The sequence below is a fragment of the Telmatherina bonti genome, assembly GCF_933228915.1.
Source record: "Telmatherina bonti genome assembly, chromosome: 7".
NCBI classification, from domain to species: Eukaryota; Metazoa; Chordata; class Actinopteri; order Atheriniformes; family Telmatherinidae; genus Telmatherina; species Telmatherina bonti.
This window is the reverse complement of record NC_136625.1, coordinates 23,274,199-23,298,029: the sequence shown is the minus strand read 5'-3', so window position 1 is coordinate 23,298,029 and position 23,831 is coordinate 23,274,199. Positions and strand designations below refer to the sequence as shown.

The window sequence follows — 23,831 nt, the reverse complement described above, 5'->3', positions numbered from 1 at the left end:
TTTCTTTTCAGCACAGGTCAGGTTGACCTGTTGTATAGATCATTGCACTCTTACACACAGTAATTTTATAGTTAGTTGAACCAGTATGAGGGATGATAGAAAGTATGCTGAATGGATCTTGTGGACAGAAGTTGGTAGCTGCAGACCTCCATATGGCCACACTGTTAGCTCAAACCCAGATTCTCTATGAGCCAAAGTCTCTGCAGGCCTTTCCATTCTTCTGCAATGGACAACATCCTCAAACTCAACAGCAGCCATAATCAGTCAGAAAAACTAATTTCTCCACGAGCCTCACCCTCTTCTCACCCCATATGTCTTAACCCTCTATGGCATGGTGTTGCCCTCAGGCAACAAACCACTATTTTGGCCCACACACCGCCCCTCTAATTTTTTTAAAATCAAAACATCACATAAAAAGTCTCATAAGTTTGAGACCAATGAAATTTGAGCTGGGTGTGGCTTTGACCTTTTGTCTTGGGGTGAAACAGTCCTTTCTGGGAACACAGTCGACTTGGACACACTGCCAGAAGAAGGTAAGATAAATCTAACTTTTTAACATGTTTAAATTTAAACAACTTTGTATGAATAATTTCTGTGATGTGCATAAATAAGTGAAGAAGCATATTTGATTCATTAAAGATACTTTTTGTCTAAATTTATTGACTAAAATGGCAGTTTGTCATTCGTTGCCTCAGGGCAACATTGTGCAGTTAGACCACTTTTGTGTGAACTATAGTTATAGTGGGATGCATAGTTATCAACATAATCAATTTTTTGCTTTACTGTCTACTATTACTCACAGGAAATGGAAGCACGAATATTTTATGGATATAAAGAACATGATGAAGAAGAGTGGACTCCAGAATCAGGTTTGAGGGAGAGTTAGGAAATCAGGATTCAGTCAGTAGACTAACATACTTTATGGAATGAACATGTGCATGTATGTATGTGCGTACATGCATCAGTGGGTGAAGAGAGGTCTATGAAATGAAAAATACTTTATTAATCCCCACAGGGAAATTCAATACACACACACATATATGTATATATATATACACATACATATATATATATAGACAACATAGTCTGGAGCGTAAGAAAGGTCGTCCCAGTTCCACAATTGCTGCGGAGAACGAGGAAAAGAAGTGAAGAAGACCCACTACACCTATTCCGGTCTATGATGTGCGTCTGGATGCCACAGCCCACTGGATGGTAATGGATGAGAAAGGGAGATGCAAGCTACCAGGATGAATAGATACACCTAAAGCCAAGTGCCAAAAATGTGATGGCCACCTCTGTTTCACATCCACCAGCAACTACTTCAAGAAGTTTCATACAGAGTGACACAGACTGCTTTGTATAAAAGATAAACACAGTACCACAAAGAGCACACATACAGAAACAAACACACACTGCAGCTAATCTCTGATGCACTAATTGATCATTTGTGGCAATTTGTTTAAATAAAACTTGTTGCAATTGAAATAAAATTTTCTAAAGGATTACTTTTTTGTTCTTCATTCCAATAATATAAAAAACCTTGCCGTTTTAGTACCCTCATAGCATGTTGTTGCCCTGAGGCAACAAACCAAAATCTGGTGGTTGGGGGGGCCACAGATTTTCTGACTGATATATAAGGACTCCAAGCTCCCAAACTAGGGTGGAATATTTTTTTCCTCATAAAATAAAAAGTCATGCCATAGAGGGTTAACATACCGTCCTTCTACAGTGTAATCCCACCCCTCACCTTCGGCATAGTCTGACAATTTAGCAGCCAATAAAATGATAGGGGGTGTCAAACCGCTGACACACTGAAATTAGATTGTGCTCAAACACTACACCATTAAAACCACTTCTGTTGTACAGAGGTTTTTGTGCTTTTCATAACAGTTAAAAACTTAATGACTTAGACATTTTAAGAACCATTTATTTTAAGCTTTAACTAAGCTAGATATGCAAATGAGCAGTCACCACCAGTTTCTTTCAAAACATTTATTGTTTCAGTTTGACTAGCCTTGGCGAGACGTGTGTGGAAAAAGCACATGTTCATAAGAAAGAAAAGGCAGGTGTTCAGGTGGATAAAAAGGCAGGGGAGTATCTGGAGCCTGGGCAACTGCAGATGGAGGCACTGTTGGCTTTGTTTCCAATCCATGATGCCATGGATAATGCACTTTAGGAACATCATAAGGATACACAGGCATCATGTTTGGATAATGGGGTCCAAAAGACCACGGAAAGTATGAAAGAGGCATCTGTGGAAAAGTTACAGTTTTTGGTTCTTGAGTGGTAGTTGGTTCAGTTGTTGTGGGGGAGGGGGGGACAAAAGGATAAGAAAACTGAGCATAAGGGGGATAATTTGGATATTCAGGCAGGTTTGCGGCATGATCAGTTGTTGCAGGATAGGAATGAGGAAACTGGATTTGAAAAGGGGTTTGCATGAGGCAAGTGATAAACTGGTGGCAAAACCTGAATCTGGGGATCCTGGGGTGCTGGTTGAGACACCTGAACCTGGGCATCCTGGCTTGCTTGAGGGGCAGATTGAACCTGGGCATCCTGATTTACCTTTGGGGCCATTTGAACCTGGTCATCATAGTGTTTATGATTCAAATGCAGCCAGAGGTGTTCAAGGGGATTAGGATGCCAGTGATGCTCCTGGGGCTTGTGGTGCCAGTGATGCTCCTGGGGCTTGTGGTGCCAGTGATGACCCAGGGGCTCGTGGTGCCAGTGATGACCCAGGGGCTCGTGGTGCCAGTGATGACCCAGGGGCTCGTGGTGCCAGTGATGACCCAGGGGCTCGTGGTGCCAGTGATGACCCAGGGGCTCGTGGTGCCAGTGATGACCCAGGGGCTCGTGGTGCCAGTGATGACCCAGGGGCTCATGATGCTTATGGGGCTCATGATGCTTATGAGGCTCATGATGCTTATGAGGCTCATGATGCTTATGAGGCTCATGATGCTTATGAGGCTCATGATGCTTATGAGGCTCATGATGCTTATGAGGCTCATGATGCTTATGAGGCTCATGATGCTTATGAGGCTCATGATGCTTATGAGGCTCATGATGCTTATGAGGCTCATGATGCTTATGAGGCTCATGATGCTTATGAGGCTCATGATGCTTATGAGGCTTAAAGGGCCAGTGGTGCTTATGAGGCAAATAGTGCTTTTGAGGCTCATCTGTTTCAGGTTTGGGACACAAGAGGGACACTGGATTCCCATGCCACTTCAGTGGTAGTACATAGCTTCCACCCTGTAAGATGAAAGCAAATTAGAGCAAGGTATCACAATCTTGTCATAAGTGTCACCCAGTTAGTAGTAAGCTTAACTACACTAAAAGGTTAGCAGTCAACTAGAGCAACGCTGGCATCTTGTAGCCAAAAATCAGTTATCAGGGCCAACAAGGTTTTTACCCTAAATGGATTACAAAGTCAACACTTTAATTGTATATCAGCAAATATTACCTGTTGAACCACATGGCAGCCATCATATGGAACCGTCATAATAAATACCAGGGAGTTACCATGCATGTTATAGCCACATTTTGGGGGGACCAAGGACACAGGCAGATGTGATTTGTCCTCTAAGGGCAATAAGAGATTTGCACCATAATGCTAGCCTTGGCATAAACATATCATTTTGAAATGCAACAGTCACTGAAGCTCAAAAATACCTTGTTCCACTGTAAGATGAGAAGCTTCAGGTCCAAGGTACCTAAACTTCATGTGATCTCCTAAACAGTGCAGAGATGTTCCCATGTGGTTCCATTTGTCTTTTGACGACACATAATCTTTTAAATTGGACCAGCCTGTTGCAGGGGACAAAAAAAAAAAAAAAAAAAAAAAAAAAGCTCAACTTAAACCAAAATAGCCTTTTTTTGGTGAATGAGAGAGAAAGAAAAAAAAAAGAAAAGAAAAAAAAAGTGTAACCAAACTCAATAGAAACCTCGAAGTAGCTTGAGGGGGACGCTCGACAAACTGAAACAGAACCTAAAGGATAACGGCAGCATTATCTGCCATTGAAAAGCTTTCCTATTGGCAAAGTGAAAGCAATTAGACAAATGGTGTATATTCTACTTTCCAACAGTTTGTGTTGCAATATTAAAATAGCAGTAGCTTTGCTTACTTGATGTATAAGAATTGGCATACTACTACAAAGCAAATAAACGGGATGAGGTGGACATGCCTGGGAAGTCCGCTTGATAAGCCGTTTCCTCTTCAGTAGCATTGGAGGAGGCTTTCCCGGTCCCTTCCGTTCCCCCTGAGCCTTTTCGCAGAACGTCTCTGAACACGATTTGTCCTTCTTGAACGCCCGCCGGAGTGGCGACAGCAGCATCTGCCGGTGGTTTTTGTTTCTCTGTTTTCTTTAGTCGAAGGCAGTCTGTTGTTTGCACTAAATGACATGTCAGAATCACGACTGCAGCCAAACAGACAGAGGCACTTTTCCTTTTTTCTTTACGCATCATTCAATAGTGCGTAACTCCTGAAAACACAGAGCTGGAATAACGTGTTTCGTCTCAACTATTTCTATTGACACGTTTTCCGACAGCAAGTGCGTCTGACGCTGCAACGCCCAATCAAATAACAGCACAGAAGGTGGTCTTTAATTATTTAAAATGGGTTACACCTGATGGAATGGAACAAACGCCCTGAGGCTGCGCATTAGTGATTGATTAATATTACTTGAGCTTGTAAAACCACTGGATGTTTCATATCTTACAAGTAAATAACCAGACATTTTTCTTTGACCTAGATAACAGTAAAATGCATGATTGCTCTGCCATCTGTTGGAGAAATGGTAATATGGCAGTGAATGACAAACTTATAACTGCAATGCTTATTCTCTTGATTATAATCAACACTGTCGTGTCATCAATGTTTTCTTAAACTTATACTGAAAAAGTAATATGATATATTAAAAAATAGATATAGCTGTAAAAAAAATCCTTGCTGCACGCTTTAATCTAATTCTGTTTAAATCTAAAAAGAAATGATGAGACTATTAATCAAGATTTAAACATGCATGGCAACTTATCTAAACAGGTAAACTAACCTTACAAGTGGTTTGTAAGCAGCTGGGTTACATATAGAACTCTTATGTTTCCACATTCAAGTTTGTGTATTTATTTATTAATTTTTTTTTATTTTTTATCACTGATCCCTTCAATGAAATCTGGATAAGTTGACAATTTATTTAGGCTATTTATGTACATGTCTATTTAACAGGAAGAAATACATAAAAATTGCATCAGAAAATTATAGAGTACGTGTACAGGTTTCTATTCAAGGCTAATTTATCTGTAATTTATCTAAAAAATTATTAAGAAATATTCTAAACTCAACCATAACATAACATTCCTAATAAAATCTTATTCCCCCCCCCCAAAAAAAACAAACAAAAAAGTCCACGTTTTAACTTGTTTTCTTTTAACACTTTTTGTAGGGTTTGTGTATATCATAACCTGTCAGAACATGACAATATGTTTATATGTAAGAACTGCTTCTTCTTCTCCAAGGATACTGACAACACAAGGAAGTTAGAATCAGTACTACACAGTTCACTGCCATTGTGGTGAGTACATGTCCTTGAGTTTTTCATTCTTGTACTGTTTTAGTAGTATATTACTCTCAAATTATTTTTTAAAGCTCACAGTGATGTTTGAAAGTTTCAAGCAGATGTTTCTTTTTACCCATTTAGATCTTTGTCACCAATTTTCCTGATGTTATGATTTTATTATGATTAGGAAACTAAAGACTTCTTTTCTTCTGATTTGAGTGTGTGATCATAATAAAGCATGCTCTTATCTGCTTTTAACAAAATAGAGTGGAAAACAGCAGTGACTATCAGTTATTCAACCGTGGAAAAATAACCACAGATATTGGTGTGACTACAATGGAAAGGAATAAGAAAATGATGACATCCTTCTCTTCCAGTCAGTCTGATCCACACATCTTTAAAAGTGACCAGAGTACTTAACTGTAAATTCATCATTTGAGCAGATCTTTTGTTTCCAATTTTAGTTGCTGCTGAATCATTAGAACAGAGTCTGCTGTTAGACTCCGATGAGCAAGTAAGAAATGTAAAAAGAAAATCGATCTATGAAAATGATACATTAGATCCCTAATATTTCAACTGAACTTTGCATTCTTCCCTGTGTTTGGTAAGAGGAACCAGGAGGGATCTCTGCAACCTGTAAATGACAAATCCATTTGCTGTACCGGTCCTGCAGGGGTTCTGAGAAACAACTGGGAGTCTGAATTCTGTAGGCTGAACTTGACAGCCACTCTTGTAGAGGTACTGAGATTAAATGTCTGTCTCTTGTGGTATAATTTCATCTAGGACACATCCATAGTTCTGCCACAGTATCACTGACCAATCCAACGTAACTGTTGTCCATAACAGCATCTACCAGAAAACCAAGTAGAATGCGAGTACTGTGGGAAAAAGACCAGCGATATACTGAATTTCACATTGTCACAGGAGCCTAAGGTGAGATACATCTACTTAAACAGTATCACTAGATGTACCTATCACACGTCTCACCATCTTGTATCCTCTTGATTCTGGACACATCCATAGTTCTGCTGTGCCCAGCAACAGGTCCTGCGTCAGATGCTGGTGAAGCTGAGATGTTTATTGGAGGGCACAAGCTACACAACAGTATGTGATCAGAAATCAAAGGAAGAGAAACCAGCCAAGGAGATGAAGCTACACGTCCGTGGCAGGAAGATGGAACACCGCAATAAGTTTATCAATGAATTACCAAATGGACTAAGGTACACACTGAAAGGACTGCATCACTCTGGATACAACCGTAAGCTGTAACATTAATCTAAGAAACTTTATTTTGCAGAGCACAAACAAAAATGAAAGTTTACAAAGATAACTCTGTTCCAGATGTAGAAAAGACCTGTGAGTAACATACACACAAACAGCCTCTTTCCGTGCTTCTCATGATGACAAAAACTGTTTTTACTTTGTCTTTGTGACTGATTATTATATGCTGGTGTTTAGATACCCCATCATTAAAGGTCCTCCGCTTCAGACTCTCTGCTGCTCCAGAAAAAGAGTGTTGGACAGTGCTGCAGGGCAACACTTCTGAAAAATACTTGAAAAATAAAGAGGAGGAAGAACATGTGTCAGTGCCTTGTTGTGATCACAGTCTAGCTCACTTTGGCTTATGTCGCCATCAGGTACACGCAAATCATCAAATTTGTTTAATTATTTATATGTAAACGTGTTTTCTTGCAAACAGAAATCACATTAATTTCTGTCATCTCATTTAATGTTCATAGTTTATGCATATGAAAACCACCAAGATTAGTTTTGTGTAAGAATAAATACTGATACCAGGTGGTCACGGTGTGCAGCAATATCAGTACCAACACAAGATTTTTGTCAATGTAAACTGTCCAGTTCCCATGATGCCATGCATCTTAGGGTTCTACTAGCTCAGGGTTACTTATTTAGGTCCTACGAGAGCTGCAGTTCAGCAGGTTTTTCACATCTCCCTTCTCTAACACTCTTGACTTAATGAGTTATTGTGCAGAACTTGATTGACTGTTAGATCAATTTCATTTAATTCAGGTGTGTTGAAGCAGGAATACCTTGAAAACTTGCTGAATTTTGGAAACCCCGAGTAACTATACTTTAGCTAAAAGTGGGGACAGGCAGCCAAATAGAGGGGAACACTCAGCATTCGTAGGTTAAGCTCTAAAATATTTTAATACTAAACCTTGAAAAACCCTGCAAAGCAGCCTACAAAAATAAGATTTGCTTTTCTGATTTCATAAAACCTTCTGGTGATAACCAATTAACATTTTTTCAATTGATTATCCTTTTTCTTTTTTAGGGATTTGGGCTTCTCCAGAAATGTTACTCCAATGGCAAGAAATTTATTACCATTTTTCCTGATGGCTCTGCTCAGGTCTTGTATCCCTTCACATGGAAACAATTATTAACAGATTCTAATAATGTGATGCCTCACTTTTCACATAAAGACCAGAATACCAAAGAGAAATGATAAAATAGGTCCTTCTAATCCTAACAAAAATCAGTCTAAAAGAAATGACTGTTCATGTCAAGTGCATGTGAAATGCATGCAACATTCATTCTGCAGTGGTTGTTTGTTTCCTTACCATGGTTACAGTTATCCCTCAGGCATTTTGGCCCTTGTTGTTGTGGTCACTGAGCAAAATGTAAGAGTCTGCATTGTGTTTGAGGACAGCAGTTCTTCCAGTAAACCAGTTAGAGCTGTGTTTCAGTCTGATGGCAGGGCGACGTGTTACCACAGCAATGGAAACATATGGTAATTAGCATTCATCATGATTTGCTTTTAAGTGCAGTCGTGATAAATACAATAAAAAGTAGCAATTTTTATTCATTTGTTTTAAAGCTGTTACCCAGACCACTTAATGGTTTCAATATGAGGAAGAAAAGGGATTGAAACGTAAGCAACTCATATATTATTTTTGTGCTCATACTGCAGGCTGACCTTAAACCGATCAGGTGGTCAGTGTTTGACAGATGTAGGTACCAGAACTTGTCAGTGGAGCTGGAGCAATGTCAACCATATTCCCTCTACCTTCCACCCCATCTTCCTGTCCCTTAACAAAATGGTTGGAATCCGAGTTTTGGGAAACAAAGAAGTGTTTGTGTCCTTCTTGGCAAAAGGTCAACAGGCAAAGTTCAATGTGGGTGCCTGCTGTACTCAGGTAAATATCCAGCATGGTTCCTCTTTTTAAACAGTAACATTTTAACCACAGTGAAAGTAATTATACACCAACTCAAAGCTTATAGTTTATCATTTATGGCCAAAATAGCACATAACGTAAAAACATATTCCTATGATTTCATACCAGATTTAAGCACTGCACTGGTTCATTTGACCATCAAAATACAACAAAGGTTTGCTTTGTTAAAGGAGGAATGTGAAATTCCTGGTTCAGCATCATCAGTTCAAAAGGAAGACATAGTAGTACTGGTAGCCAAGATCAGGATCCACATGGCAATCCAGCATCTCCACAAGTGTTTGAGGATGCCATTCCACCCACGGCTGTTCAAGAGCACACTTGCTCCCCATCTCCGTGCTGCTGCCCAGAGACTTCTGGAGGACCAAGCTGATGTGATAATGACTGATGATGATAGAGTCTTCATCTACGAGTATTTAAAGGATTGTTAATGTGCGGTAAATGAACTCAAAGTGCTTTATACTACACGGCACATTTAGCCATTCACACACATACCCCAAATGACACATATTGGTGAAACATCTTGCCGAAGAACACTTAGATGTGTAGTCAGGGTAAGCGTGGAACTGATCCTCGACCTTTGTGATATAATAGGTAAAACCCCTATGATTACACTGAAGAGGATTAATATCCTATACAAGTAGTTTTTGACATCAATTTAAATCTTATCATTTTACTGGGATTTGGTCAGGCTGAATTAAAACTACTGCATTAAAGAATAGTTCAAAAGTGATGTGTAATCTATATAACTTCTCTGTGTTCTACAATGAAAAATATTTACATCTATTAATCTTTTTTCAGCACATATTTAATGAATAAAGAACTAGATTTTCTTTCAACTGTCAGAGAATTAATGCAAGTTTTGTGTTTTCATGCCATGCTTTAATCTGACCAAAGACAAAACAGAACAGTGATTTTATAACATATTCAGAGGCTACAAAAGGGGCTTAGGCCTTTTTAATGCACGTTAGATGTGGTGCAGTACTGCAGTTGTGCTCATGCCTAACATGGTTTGCCTCAACTAATCAAATAGTGTAAAAGCCTATTGAACCCCTTATTACATTAGCTTGAGCAGATGGCCCATTGCCATACCAGATTATGTTTATTCCCAAATCATTTGGCCTAGAAGGACATTAATAAAAGTCATATCTAGGAATTTTACATCTCATACCTAAATTACAATGACTAAGTAGCAAATAAATAGTTAAATAAAATATATTTATAGCTAAAGCAAAATAAACTTATATTTAATCTGATCGGCACACATTGTAAACTTGATATTTCAAAAATCTGTACAATACATATATTTTTTCAAATCTAGAAACAAAATGAAAAACCATCAAATTGCCTGTTGATAATACAAGATGGAAAAAAGATGGTGTGTGGCTGCAGGGAAAATCCCAACACTTATAGGACTGCAGCTCTCAAGGACCAGAGTTGGTCACCAGGTCACCCCTGGTCTAGATGTAAAAACTTTTCCTGAGGAATGTGTAAATTACACTTTTCAGCCACATTGCAATGGTGCATACCAACAGCCAGCAGTTTGCTTTGCTTAAAAGCCAGGTGTCTTCTGACCTTCAGGACAGGGTACTAAAGGCAAATTACTTGTCTTAATACTAAAACTGTTGAGACTTGGGCCTTGTAGCTGATAGCATGGATTATGGACCACCGGAAAAACGGACCTCAGCATGCCTAACAGGAGGTCTATCATTTTTAAAAAGCAGCATGGAAGTGCTGCAGGAGAATGTGCATTTGTTCACATCACATTTCCAATATAACTTGCTAGATGCTACTGTGAAACAATTAGTGAATAGGAACTGATCCAGGACTTGTCGAATGTGCCCCCACTATTTATTTTTTTTTTAAACTATGTAAAGGACTTTGTTGCTGTGTAACATAAAAAGTGCTTTATAAATAACATTTGATTAAATCTTATTAAAAAAAAATCTGCTCAACACCACAAAGGAAATGGTGAATTTTAACAGATGTGGGACTGCCAGAGACCCTGTGGCAATCAAAGGTGACAGTAGACCAAGTTACTGTGTATAACCCGATAGGTAAAGCTTCGTTTCAGAAGCCATCTGCGCGCACCGCCCTAAAAAGCAGATGTGTATCTATTTATGTTGCAACTTTGTGGAATTGACTAAGTGATGATTTTAAATTATTATTAATTCTGCTATGCATTGCTGGTAATCTAGCTCCAAATCATCTCTCTAAAAAGGCCATTAAATAAAACCCCTGGTGAAAGGGCCCACCATCTGTTTTGGGTATGTTTGGTTCTTTTATCATAATTGGTAGGTTGCATTTTTAAAGTAAATTTTTTCTAAATAAATGCCAGAGAGTGATGTGGGAAACAGGCCTGTCAAGCATTTGTGGCAGCATTTGCTGTGCAAGATGCTCGTAAAAATTATATTCATTGAAGGCCTTTTGAACATCAGGGGTAAGAAGGGCAAATAGTCTGAGTAAAATGTGATGATCTGTGTGAGGTTTCCATAGATTTGATTTTGTGGAAATAAGGGAAGTTGGTGCTAGGATCACATACATACAGCGGTAATGTAGGTAACCCAGGATAATGCCGAATACGAGACTATTTCAGATGTCTCTTGAAACGATGAAGATTCTACACGTTGTGAAGTAAACGAACTTAGGAGGGGTGAAGAACAGTCTCTGTGGTTGTCTAAACATGTGTTTTATCTGCACTATAGTGTCAAGTCCTGATAAAGGTGGCTGCAGTCTCCCGCCAGCTCATTGGTAATACATATCTTCCATTCTGGAACAAATTATACAACCATCAGAGCTTGTTCTACAATACTAAAACAAATTTTCAATTACAAAGTCAAAGAGCATATACCTCTTGTTTCACATTACAGCCATAATAAGGCACAACAAAAACAAGGCCTGGAGCATTCAGCCTCACTGAATAGCCATAAGCTTCAGGCACCTGGCTTAGAGGCAAAGGGTGGGTTTTTCCTAAAAAGAAAAGGACAAAAAGAGAGAATGACAGCGACTTGACAACCTTTTTTCCAAATAAAGCTTAGGTTAAAGCAGGTATTTGTCATACGCACATCCAGCTGTATTTCAGCTGCGCTGTCTCCTTCAACTACCAGCTTCATCGTGTTGTGGTCACAGTGAAGTAAAAAGTTCAAATGTCTCCACATTGCTTCCTCAGCCATTTCATCAGCCATGTCTTGAGGGAAAAAAAGGGAGGGAGCCAAACCCATTTTCAATATACACACTGTGCCACATTGTTGTGCAGTAATCCATTACTTTCTAAGACAGAGACTCCGACAGGAAATCAAATTCTTTTCCATTAATTAGCGTGTTTCCCTTCAATACTACTGAGGTTGCGGCCTTACTAGTAACTTTTTTTGTTTAACTACTTTGGTCAATACATGCAAAATAAAACAAGTTAAACTCAAAGCTATAGAGCACAGGACCAACATTGCCACTATAGGTTGGCATTTCTTTTGTCTGTTTTTACCTTCCATCACAGAACTACAAAATTCAAGGCAACAGAAAAGAGCTCAATATGATTGATGCTGAGCGTTTTAGTCACAACTTTTAACATTGTATATGTGAAAGAACCAGGTGAGTCAGCTGAAACCAATCAGATCAACAGCTTTCAGCTGTATTGATGACAACATGGGAGCTTGTGGAACTTTGATGTCTGATTCTATCATCTTCCCTATGCATTATAAATACATTTTTAGGATTGTTGTAATAATTTGATTGCAAAATAAGCTCTTAATCGATTTTTGTTAGTTTTTGCTTTCTGCTTATGAGTTGGACACTAGGATGTAATACCATGAAATTCACATGGCTGTGCTTTCCTGAAGAAGCATGCTGGCTCACTGTCATGCTGCAAATGGCTAATATGCACGCCCCAGTGTAAACTCATACATGTAGCAGCCTGTATTTACCACAGCACTGATGACAACTTTTCCTTCTCCTATCCTGTTAAATGAAATATTACTATTGATCACTGGGCTCTTGATGCTACAAAGCAGCCAAGTGTACAAGTCAGTGTGTATTTTCATGACTATCATTATTGTGAAAACTTGAATATTTAGAGACAAACCCAAAGACATTTCTAAGCTTAAGATTTTTATTCTAATTCATTTGTTCATTCATTCATTTGTTCGTTAATTCATTAATTCATTCAGTCATTTTCTTAACCGCTTTGTCCAGTTAAGGTTCACAAGGAACTGGAGCTTATTCTAGCACAGAACAGGTCACCAGTCTATCACAAAGCTAAATTTATTCTAAATTCACAGTTTAAAATGTCAAAGAAAATAAAATCACTTCATTTGATCACAACAATTTCAGATTTTATCTGCATTATAAAGTTATTATGGACAAAGCCACCGATTCCCAGTCCCTCAGAGTGAAAAGGGCTTTCTCAACTAGTGATCAAACCTACAGTCATATCCTGATTTTGTGGAGACCCACAGGGATTTTGGACAGATAAGAACATTTAACCCCCCCCCACTCATTTTTGTGCCAAAAAAAATGCTTAATTGTGATTGTTCATTCTAATATGTGTTTAACTTGATGATTTATTTAGTAGTTTCAGAGATACAAAACATACACTTATAATTACTACAGATGTTCTTGGAGGTCACTTTAATATGAGCAATCTACACAGGCACCTTAAGGTGGCTTAGGGGATCCTTGAGACTGAAACAAGGAAGTGTTCAGTAAGCCGCGTAGTTCATTGCATACAGCCACCTATTGAAATGCCTGTCATTTATGTCACAGAAATAAAGTAGATGTAATGTTTCTTTACACTCACACACACTTGGGAGTTGTTTGTGTTCAAGTGTGCAACAATTTACAGGACTGAAATAGAACATCCGATGGTATTTAGAGCTAACTCTAATTTGACAACAATTGAAATTATATTCAGTGGCTTTGAAATAACAGTTATTCAGACTTACTGTTGTTTGTTGAAACAATAAAATTGTTTAATTGAAAAAATTTCAAGAACTTATCAAGTCTGAAGATTACTTTCACGGGTCCAGTCTGTATCTACAATCAGGGTATTCCTGACCCTAATACTAGCCTAGGGAGAACTCGAGCAGGAATTTCCAAAACCTTCACACTTTTCACACCTTCTTTTAGTTTGGTTTCTGTTCATACTGCACTGAATAAAAAACAAACTGCCTGGACAACGTCCAATAGTTAAAACAACTGCTCACTATGGCACAATACTCCCACAAAAACACAGTTTTGCAGCTAGAAATTAGCCAACATAGATTAAGCTATATATACAGGAAGATGTTTTAATGCAGGTGGGTCACGTTTTTTTTTTTTTTCTTTCTCCTTCTTTGCTCTTAATTTTTATCGACATGACAGGTATTTTACTTCCCAAGTGCTGGAGTCCCCTTTGATGTAAAGCTTTGCAGGAGTAGCTGTTTCCAAACCTTGCGGTTATTGCGAGAAAAGTTCTCATTATCCTGACTTCGCAGCCATTTATGTATATCAGAAAAGAATGGATCTGAAAACCGGAATAGTTGATGATACTATGTCTATACAACATTCTCAGAATCAAAATAATCAAACCCCAAAGTGGCAAAATAACAGATAATGGTTCAGTGTGATATTACACAAGTTAAAAAAAACTTTAGATCAAGTTCAGCCTAAAAAAAAAAATACCTTCAAATATATTTTTGTGTTTTCCTCTTTTCCTTATTATTGTAAATTAAATTAATGACAAAACAACACCAATCACATGAAATATAAAAACTCAACTCAGTTCAACTCAACTTTATTTATAAAGCCCTTTAAAACAACCAGAGTTGAAACAAAGAACGAATAAATAAAAATAATGTTAAGAAAAGGAAGGGATGGGAGTTAAGATTACATAATGTCTTTACATGTGGATCAGGTCAGTTATAAATGTTTACTTGCCTAATCTTCTAATAAGCGGATGAGGCATGGTAGACGATCTTTAGGTATTTAGCAGCACGGCAACCAGTGGTGTAATCCAGGGTATACACAGGTATACAGAGTATACCCACTTCTTTTTCAGTCAGCATTGAGTATACCCACTTCTAAACTCCCTGTGATGCTGCTTTCTACAATTACAAACCCAGTACAGTACTAATACCCACATGTATTTGTGTCACCCAGCAGCTCTGCTAAGGTTAGCCTTAACCAGTTAGCCATCAGCTGCATTAACTTTAGCCTAAAGATAAACATAATAAAGATATATGTATATTTGTCTATGAGAACTGTCTCACCAGTCTGTGTTCACGTACTGGTTTAATCATTTCATAACTCTTCCTCTCTGAAACTGAAGAGCAGAACTGATGTGACAAGGAGCAGATATACTGATGGATTTTTGGGGTAAACTAAAGAGAGTAGTTTTTATTTGTCACTTTTTCTGAAAGTATTTTTCTGGGCTACTTTTTTTTTTTTAAGTCAAAAAATTGAGAGTATACACACTTCTTGAGGGTCCACTACACCACTGACTGCAACTTACAACAGTCTAGTGCTACCTGACTTCCAACAACTAACTTTTTTTTATTTACAGAGTTTCTTATGCCCATTTCTGAATTTTGCATGCTGGATAATGAAGTCCCTATATTACTAAACTCATACCATCACAATACATAAATGGGTCATGGGTGTGGATCAGTAAAACTGGACCTGTGCAGTACTCTGGTCTTGTGGTTTTTAATTTTACTCTGTTAAATACATGCTGTTGGCTTTACTTTTCCTCCTACCAAACAATAATCTGCATCACTTCCTTTGTTTCCTTGATGCTTCATAACATTTGCATGCATCGCTACCTTATTTCCATTATAATTTATTCACAAAAGAAAAGTGATATTTCAACAAACAATAATTGTAATTTGCAGGTGTTTCCACAGTGCTTAGCACATTAGCCTCAAGTCTTGTAAAATTTTGTTACTCTTGTGAGATTTTACAAAAGTTTCAGCTCATGCAAGGTAGATGTCGCGTTATTCTGGGATTTTCTACTTGCTGTGGAGAATTTGCTACGGCTTGTTGAAGCTTTCTCATTTTCTTCTAAAATTGAAATTTGCTGTTTGTTCCACACCTTGCAATCTTTACCGAAGATGAACTGATAATGATCCCCATGTCATGTCCAGGGACATGTAAATGTCAGAAGTGTTTCTCTTGCACTTTTGCGGAATGTTTATATATAAAAAATATCTGAAAAACCACCTCATGAGAGCATATAAACTTTCTTTTTAGCAATATTTATCACCTTTTTAAAAATGTATTTCCATTAGCATTGTTTTTTTTTTTGTTTTTTTTTTTGCAATATTTAGTTTTTGCACAATTTTAGGTGTAATGGAAACACACCTGTCTTTCTGGTTGCTGGATTGTCCATTTGCAAGTGAACCAACTCCCAGCTTTCAAGTAGACCAGAGTCCACAGAGTGGCCAGGTGCTCAAACAAATCCTATTATACCTGGAAGCAGACAAAGGTCAGTTTACAGCATGCCAAAACAGCAGCAGTGTGAATACAGATTTCCGTTTCTTTTCAGCACAGGTCAGGTTGACCTGTTGTATAGATCATTGCACTCTTACACACAGTAATTTTATAGTTAGTTGAACCAGTATGAGGGATGATAGAAAGTATGCTGAATGGATCTTGTGGACAGAAGTTGGTAGCTGCAGACCTCCATATGGCCACACTGTTAGCTCAAACCCAGATTCTCTATGAGCCAAAGTCTCTGCAGGCCTTTCCATTCTTCTGCAATGGACAACATCCTCAAACTCAACAGCAGCCATAATCAGTCAGAAAAACTAATTTCTCCACGAGCCTCACCCTCTTCTCACCCCATATGTCTTAACCCTCTATGGCATGGTGTTGCCCTCAGGCAACAAACCACTATTTTGGCCCACACACCGCCCCTCTAATTTTTTTAAAATCAAAACATCACATAAAAAGTCTCATAAGTTTGAGACCAATGAAATTTGAGCTGGGTGTGGCTTTGACCTTTTGTCTTGGGGTGAAACAGTCCTTTCTGGGAACACAGTCGACTTGGACACACTGCCAGAAGAAGGTAAGATAAATCTAACTTTTTAACATGTTTAAATTTAAACAACTTTGTATGAATAATTTCTGTGATGTGCATAAATAAGTGAAGAAGCATATTTGATTCATTAAAGATACTTTTTGTCTAAATTTATTGACTAAAATGGCAGTTTGTCATTCGTTGCCTCAGGGCAACATTGTGCAGTTAGACCACTTTTGTGTGAACTATAGTTATAGTGGGATGCATAGTTATCAACATAATCAATTTTTTGCTTTACTGTCTACTATTACTCACAGGAAATGGAAGCACGAATATTTTATGGATATAAAGAACATGATGAAGAAGAGTGGACTCCAGAATCAGGTTTGAGGGAGAGTTAGGAAATCAGGATTCAGTCAGTAGACTAACATACTTTATGGAATGAACATGTGCATGTATGTATGTGCGTACATGCATCAGTGGGTGAAGAGAGGTCTATGAAATGAAAAATACTTTATTAATCCCCACAGGGAAATTCAATACACACACACATATATGTATATATATATACACATACATATATATATATAGACAACATAGTCTGGAGCGTAAGAAAGGTCGTCCCAGTTCCACAATTGCTGCGGAGAACGAGGAAAAGAAGTGAAGAAGACCCACTACACCTATTCCGGTCTATGATGTGCGTCTGGATGCCACAGCCCACTGGATGGTAATGGATGAGAAAGGGAGATGCAAGCTACCAGGATGAATAGATACACCTAAAGCCAAGTGCCAAAAATGTGATGGCCACCTCTGTTTCACATCCACCAGCAACTACTTCAAGAAGTTTCATACAGAGTGACACAGACTGCTTTGTATAAAAGATAAACACAGTACCACAAAGAGCACACATACAGAAACAAACACACACTGCAGCTAATCTCTGATGCACTAATTGATCATTTGTGGCAATTTGTTTAAATAAAACTTGTTGCAATTGAAATAAAATTTTCTAAAGGATTACTTTTTTGTTCTTCATTCCAATAATATAAAAAACCTTGCCGTTTTAGTACCCTCATAGCATGTTGTTGCCCTGAGGCAACAAACCAAAATCTGGTGGTTGGGGGGGCCACAGATTTTCTGACTGATATATAAGGACTCCAAGCTCCCAAACTAGGGTGGAATATTTTTTTCCTCATAAAATAAAAAGTCATGCCATAGAGGGTTAACATACCGTCCTTCTACAGTGTAATCCCACCCCTCACCTTCGGCATAGTCTGACAATTTAGCAGCCAATAAAATGATAGGGGGTGTCAAACCGCTGACACACTGAAATTAGATTGTGCTCAAACACTACACCATTAAAACCACTTCTGTTGTACAGAGGTTTTTGTGCTTTTCATAACAGTTAAAAACTTAATGACTTAGACATTTTAAGAACCATTTATTTTAAGCTTTAACTAAGCTAGATATGCAAATGAGCAGTCACCACCAGTTTCTTTCAAAACATTTATTGTTTCAGTTTGACTAGCCTTGGCGAGACGTGTGTGGAAAAAGCACATGTTCATAAGAAAGAAAAGGCAGGTGTTCAGGTGGATAAAAAGGCAGGGGAGTATCTGGAGCCTGGGCAACTGCAGATGGAGGCACTGTTGGCTTTGTTTCCAATCCATGATGCCATGGATAATGCACTTTAGGAACATCATAAGGATACACAGGCATCATGTTTGGATAATGGGGTCCAAAAGACCACGGAAAGTATGAAAGAGGCATCTGTGGAAAAGTTACAGTTTTTGGTTCTTGAGTGGTAGTTGGTTCAGTTGTTGTGGGGGAGGGGGGGACAAAAGGATAAGAAAACTGAGCATAAGGGGGATAATTTGGATATTCAGGCAGGTTTGCGGCATGATCAGTTGTTGCAGGATAGGAATGAGGAAACTGGATTTGAAAAGGGGTTTGCATGAGGCAAGTGATAAACTGGTGGCAAAACCTGAATCTGGGGATCCTGGGGTGCTGGTTGAGACACCTGAACCTGGGCATCCTGGCTTGCTTGAGGGGCAGATTGAACCTGGGCATCCTGATTTACCTTTGGGGCCATTTGAACCTGGTCATCATAGTGTTTATGATTCAAATGCAGCCAGAGGTGTTCAAGGGGATTAGGATGCCAGTGATGCTCCTGGGGCTTGTGGTGCCAGTGATGCTCCTGGGGCTTGTGGTGCCAGTGATGCTCCTGGGGCTTGTGGTGCCAGTGATGCTCCTGGGGCTCGTGGTGCCAGTGATGACCCAGGGGCTCGTGGTGCCAGTGATGACCCAGGGGCTCATGATGCTTATGAGGCTCATGATGCTTATGAGGCTCATGATGCTTATGAGGCTCATGATGCTTATGAGGCTCATGATGCTTATGAGGCTCATGATGCTTATGAGGCTCATGATGCTTATGAGGCTCATGATGCTTATGAGGCTCATGATGCTTATGAGGCTCATGATGCTTATGAGGCTCATGATGCTTATGAGGCTTAAAGGGCCAGTGGTGCTTATGAGGCAAATAGTGCTTTTGAGGCTCATCTGTTTCAGGTTTGGGACACAAGAGGGACACTGGATTCCCATGCCACTTCAGTGGTAGTACATAGCTTCCACCCTGTAAGATGAAAGCAAATTAGAGCAAGGTATCACAATCTTGTCATAAGTGTCACCCAGTTAGTAGTAAGCTTAACTACACTAAAAGGTTAGCAGTCAACTAGAGCAACGCTGGCATCTTGTAGCCAAAAATCAGTTATCAGGGCCAACAAGGTTTTTACCCTAAATGGATTACAAAGTCAACACTTTAATTGTATATCAGCAAATATTACCTGTTGAACCACATGGCAGCCATCATATGGAACCGTCATAATAAATACCAGGGAGTTACCATGCATGTTATAGCCACATTTTGGGGGGACCAAGGACACAGGCAGATGTGATTTGTCCTCTAAGGGCAATAAGAGATTTGCACCATAATGCTAGCCTTGGCATAAACATATCATTTTGAAATGCAACAGTCACTGAAGCTCAAAAATACCTTGTTCCACTGTAAGATGAGAAGCTTCAGGTCCAAGGTACCTAAACTTCATGTGATCTCCTAAACAGTGCAGAGATGTTCCCATGTGGTTCCATTTGTCTTTTGACGACACATAATCTTTTAAATTGGACCAGCCTGTTGCAGGGGACAAAAAAAAAAAAAAAAAAAAAAAAAAAAAGCTCAACTTAAACCAAAATAGCCTTTTTTTGGTGAATGAGAGAGAAAGAAAAAAAAAAGAAAAGAAAAAAAAAGTGTAACCAAACTCAATAGAAACCTCGAAGTAGCTTGAGGGGGACGCTCGACAAACTGAAACAGAACCTAAAGGATAACGGCAGCATTATCTGCCATTGAAAAGCTTTCCTATTGGCAAAGTGAAAGCAATTAGACAAATGGTGTATATTCTACTTTCCAACAGTTTGTGTTGCAATATTAAAATAGCAGTAGCTTTGCTTACTTGATGTATAAGAATTGGCATACTACTACAAAGCAAATAAACGGGATGAGGTGGACATGCCTGGGAAGTCCGCTTGATAAGCCGTTTCCTCTTCAGTAGCATTGGAGGAGGCTTTCCCGGTCCCTTCCGTTCCCCCTGAGCCTTTTCGCAGAACGTCTCTGAACACGATTTGTCCTTCTTGAACGCCCGCCGGAGTGGCGACAGCAGCATCTGCCGGTGGTTTTTGTTTCTCTGTTTTCTTTAGTCGAAGGCAGTCTGTTGTTTGCACTAAATGACATGTCAGAATCACGACTGCAGCCAAACAGACAGAGGCACTTTTCCTTTTTTCTTTACGCATCATTCAATAGTGCGTAACTCCTGAAAACACAGAGCTGGAATAACGTGTTTCGTCTCAACTATTTCTATTGACACGTTTTCCGACAGCAAGTGCGTCTGACGCTGCAACGCCCAATCAAATAACAGCACAGAAGGTGGTCTTTAATTATTTAAAATGGGTTACACCTGATGGAATGGAACAAACGCCCTGAGGCTGCGCATTAGTGATTGATTAATATTACTTGAGCTTGTAAAACCACTGGATGTTTCATATCTTACAAGTAAATAACCAGACATTTTTCTTTGACCTAGATAACAGTAAAATGCATGATTGCTCTGCCATCTGTTGGAGAAATGGTAATATGGCAGTGAATGACAAACTTATAACTGCAATGCTTATTCTCTTGATTATAATCAACACTGTCGTGTCATCAATGTTTTCTTAAACTTATACTGAAAAAGTAATATGATATATTAAAAAATAGATATAGCTGTAAAAAAAATCCTTGCTGCACGCTTTAATCTAATTCTGTTTAAATCTAAAAAGAAATGATGAGACTATTAATCAAGATTTAAACATGCATGGCAACTTATCTAAACAGGTAAACTAACCTTACAAGTGGTTTGTAAGCAGCTGGGTTACATATAGAACTCTTATGTTTCCACATTCAAGTTTGTGTATTTATTTATTAATTTTTTTTTATTTTTTATCACTGATCCCTTCAATGAAATCTGGATAAGTTGACAATTTATTTAGGCTATTTATGTACATGTCTATTTAACAGGAAGAAATACATAAAAATTGCATCAGAAAATTATAGAGTACGTGTACAGGTTTCTATTCAAGGCTAATTTATCTGTAATTTATCTAAAAAATTATTAAGAAATATTCTAAACTCAACCATAACATAACATTCCTAATAAAATCTTATTCCCCCCCCCCCAAAAAAACAAACAAAAAAGTCCACGTTTTAACTTGTTTTCTTTTAACACTTTTTGTAGGGTTTGTGTATATCATAACCTGTCAGAACATGACAATATGTTTATATGTAAGAACTGCTTCTTCTTCTCCAAGGATACTGACAACACAAGGAAGTTAGAATCAGTACTACACAGTTCACTGCCATTGTGGTGAGTACATGTCCTTGAGTTTTTCATTCTTGTACTGTTTTAGTAGTATATTACTCTCAAATTATTTTTTAAAGCTCACAGTGATGTTTGAAAGTTTCAAGCAGATGTTTCTTTTTACCCATTTAGATCTTTGTCACCAATTTTCCTGATGTTATGATTTTATTATGATTAGGAAACTAAAGACTTCTTTTCTTCTGATTTGAGTGTGTGATCATAATAAAGCATGCTCTTATCTGCTTTTAACAAAATAGAGTGGAAAACAGCAGTGACTATCAGTTATTCAACCGTGGAAAAATAACCACAGATATTGGTGTGACTACAATGGAAAGGAATAAGAAAATGATGACATCCTTCTCTTCCAGTCAGTCTGATCCACACATCTTTAAAAGTGACCAGAGTACTTAACTGTAAATTCATCATTTGAGCAGATCTTTTGTTTCCAATTTTAGTTGCTGCTGAATCATTAGAACAGAGTCTGCTGTTAGACTCCGATGAGCAAGTAAGAAATGTAAAAAGAAAATCGATCTATGAAAATGATACATTAGATCCCTAATATTTCAACTGAACTTTGCATTCTTCCCTGTGTTTGGTAAGAGGAACCAGGAGGGATCTCTGCAACCTGTAAATGACAAATCCATTTGCTGTACCGGTCCTGCAGGGGTTCTGAGAAACAACTGGGAGTCTGAATTCTGTAGGCTGAACTTGACAGCCACTCTTGTAGAGGTACTGAGATTAAATGTCTGTCTCTTGTGGTATAATTTCATCTAGGACACATCCATAGTTCTGCCACAGTATCACTGACCAATCCAACGTAACTGTTGTCCATAACAGCATCTACCAGAAAACCAAGTAGAATGCGAGTACTGTGGGAAAAAGACCAGCGATATACTGAATTTCACATTGTCACAGGAGCCTAAGGTGAGATACATCTACTTAAACAGTATCACTAGATGTACCTATCACACGTCTCACCATCTTGTATCCTCTTGATTCTGGACACATCCATAGTTCTGCTGTGCCCAGCAACAGGTCCTGCGTCAGATGCTGGTGAAGCTGAGATGTTTATTGGAGGGCACAAGCTACACAACAGTATGTGATCAGAAATCAAAGGAAGAGAAACCAGCCAAGGAGATGAAGCTACACGTCCGTGGCAGGAAGATGGAACACCGCAATAAGTTTATCAATGAATTACCAAATGGACTAAGGTACACACTGAAAGGACTGCATCACTCTGGATACAACCGTAAGCTGTAACATTAATCTAAGAAACTTTATTTTGCAGAGCACAAACAAAAATGAAAGTTTACAAAGATAACTCTGTTCCAGATGTAGAAAAGACCTGTGAGTAACATACACACAAACAGCCTCTTTCCGTGCTTCTCATGATGACAAAAACTGTTTTTACTTTGTCTTTGTGACTGATTATTATATGCTGGTGTTTAGATACCCCATCATTAAAGGTCCTCCGCTTCAGACTCTCTGCTGCTCCAGAAAAAGAGTGTTGGACAGTGCTGCAGGGCAACACTTCTGAAAAATACTTGAAAAATAAAGAGGAGGAAGAACATGTGTCAGTGCCTTGTTGTGATCACAGTCTAGCTCACTTTGGCTTATGTCGCCATCAGGTACACGCAAATCATCAAATTTGTTTAATTATTTATATGTAAACGTGTTTTCTTGCAAACAGAAATCACATTAATTTCTGTCATCTCATTTAATGTTCATAGTTTATGCATATGAAAACCACCAAGATTAGTTTTGTGTAAGAATAAATACTGATACCAGGTGGTCACGGTGTGCAGCAATATCAGTACCAACACAAGATTTTTGTCAATGTAAACTGTCCAGTTCCCATGATGCCATGCATCTTAGGGTTCTACTAGCTCAGGGTTACTTATTTAGGTCCTACGAGAGCTGCAGTTCAGCAGGTTTTTCACATCTCCCTTCTCTAACACTCTTGACTTAATGAGTTATTGTGCAGAACTTGATTGACTGTTAGATCAATTTCATTTAATTCAGGTGTGTTGAAGCAGGAATACCTTGAAAACTTGCTGAATTTTGGAAACCCCGAGTAACTATACTTTAGCTAAAAGTGGGGACAGGCAGCCAAATAGAGGGGAACACTCAGCATTCGTAGGTTAAGCTCTAA

General features: G+C 38.5%; 2 long non-coding RNA genes across 2 annotated transcripts; both read right to left on the bottom strand.

Annotated features, from left to right (window-relative positions):
* Positions 1-3,475: 3,475 nt before the first annotated feature.
* LOC306758195 lies at positions 3,476-4,443 on the bottom strand. Its single transcript, XR_013771368.1, has 3 exons — positions 4,182-4,443; positions 3,670-3,804; positions 3,476-3,579 (listed from the first exon to the last, which is right to left on the bottom strand). It is a non-coding gene; the product is annotated as an uncharacterized lncRNA (long non-coding RNA).
* A 15,148-nt stretch (positions 4,444-19,591) lies between these two features.
* LOC306758099 lies at positions 19,592-20,561 on the bottom strand. The gene is made up of 3 exons (XR_013771366.1): positions 20,300-20,561; positions 19,786-19,920; positions 19,592-19,695 (listed from the first exon to the last, which is right to left on the bottom strand). It is a non-coding gene; the product is annotated as an uncharacterized lncRNA (long non-coding RNA).
* Between the last annotated feature and the right edge of the window lie 3,270 nt (positions 20,562-23,831).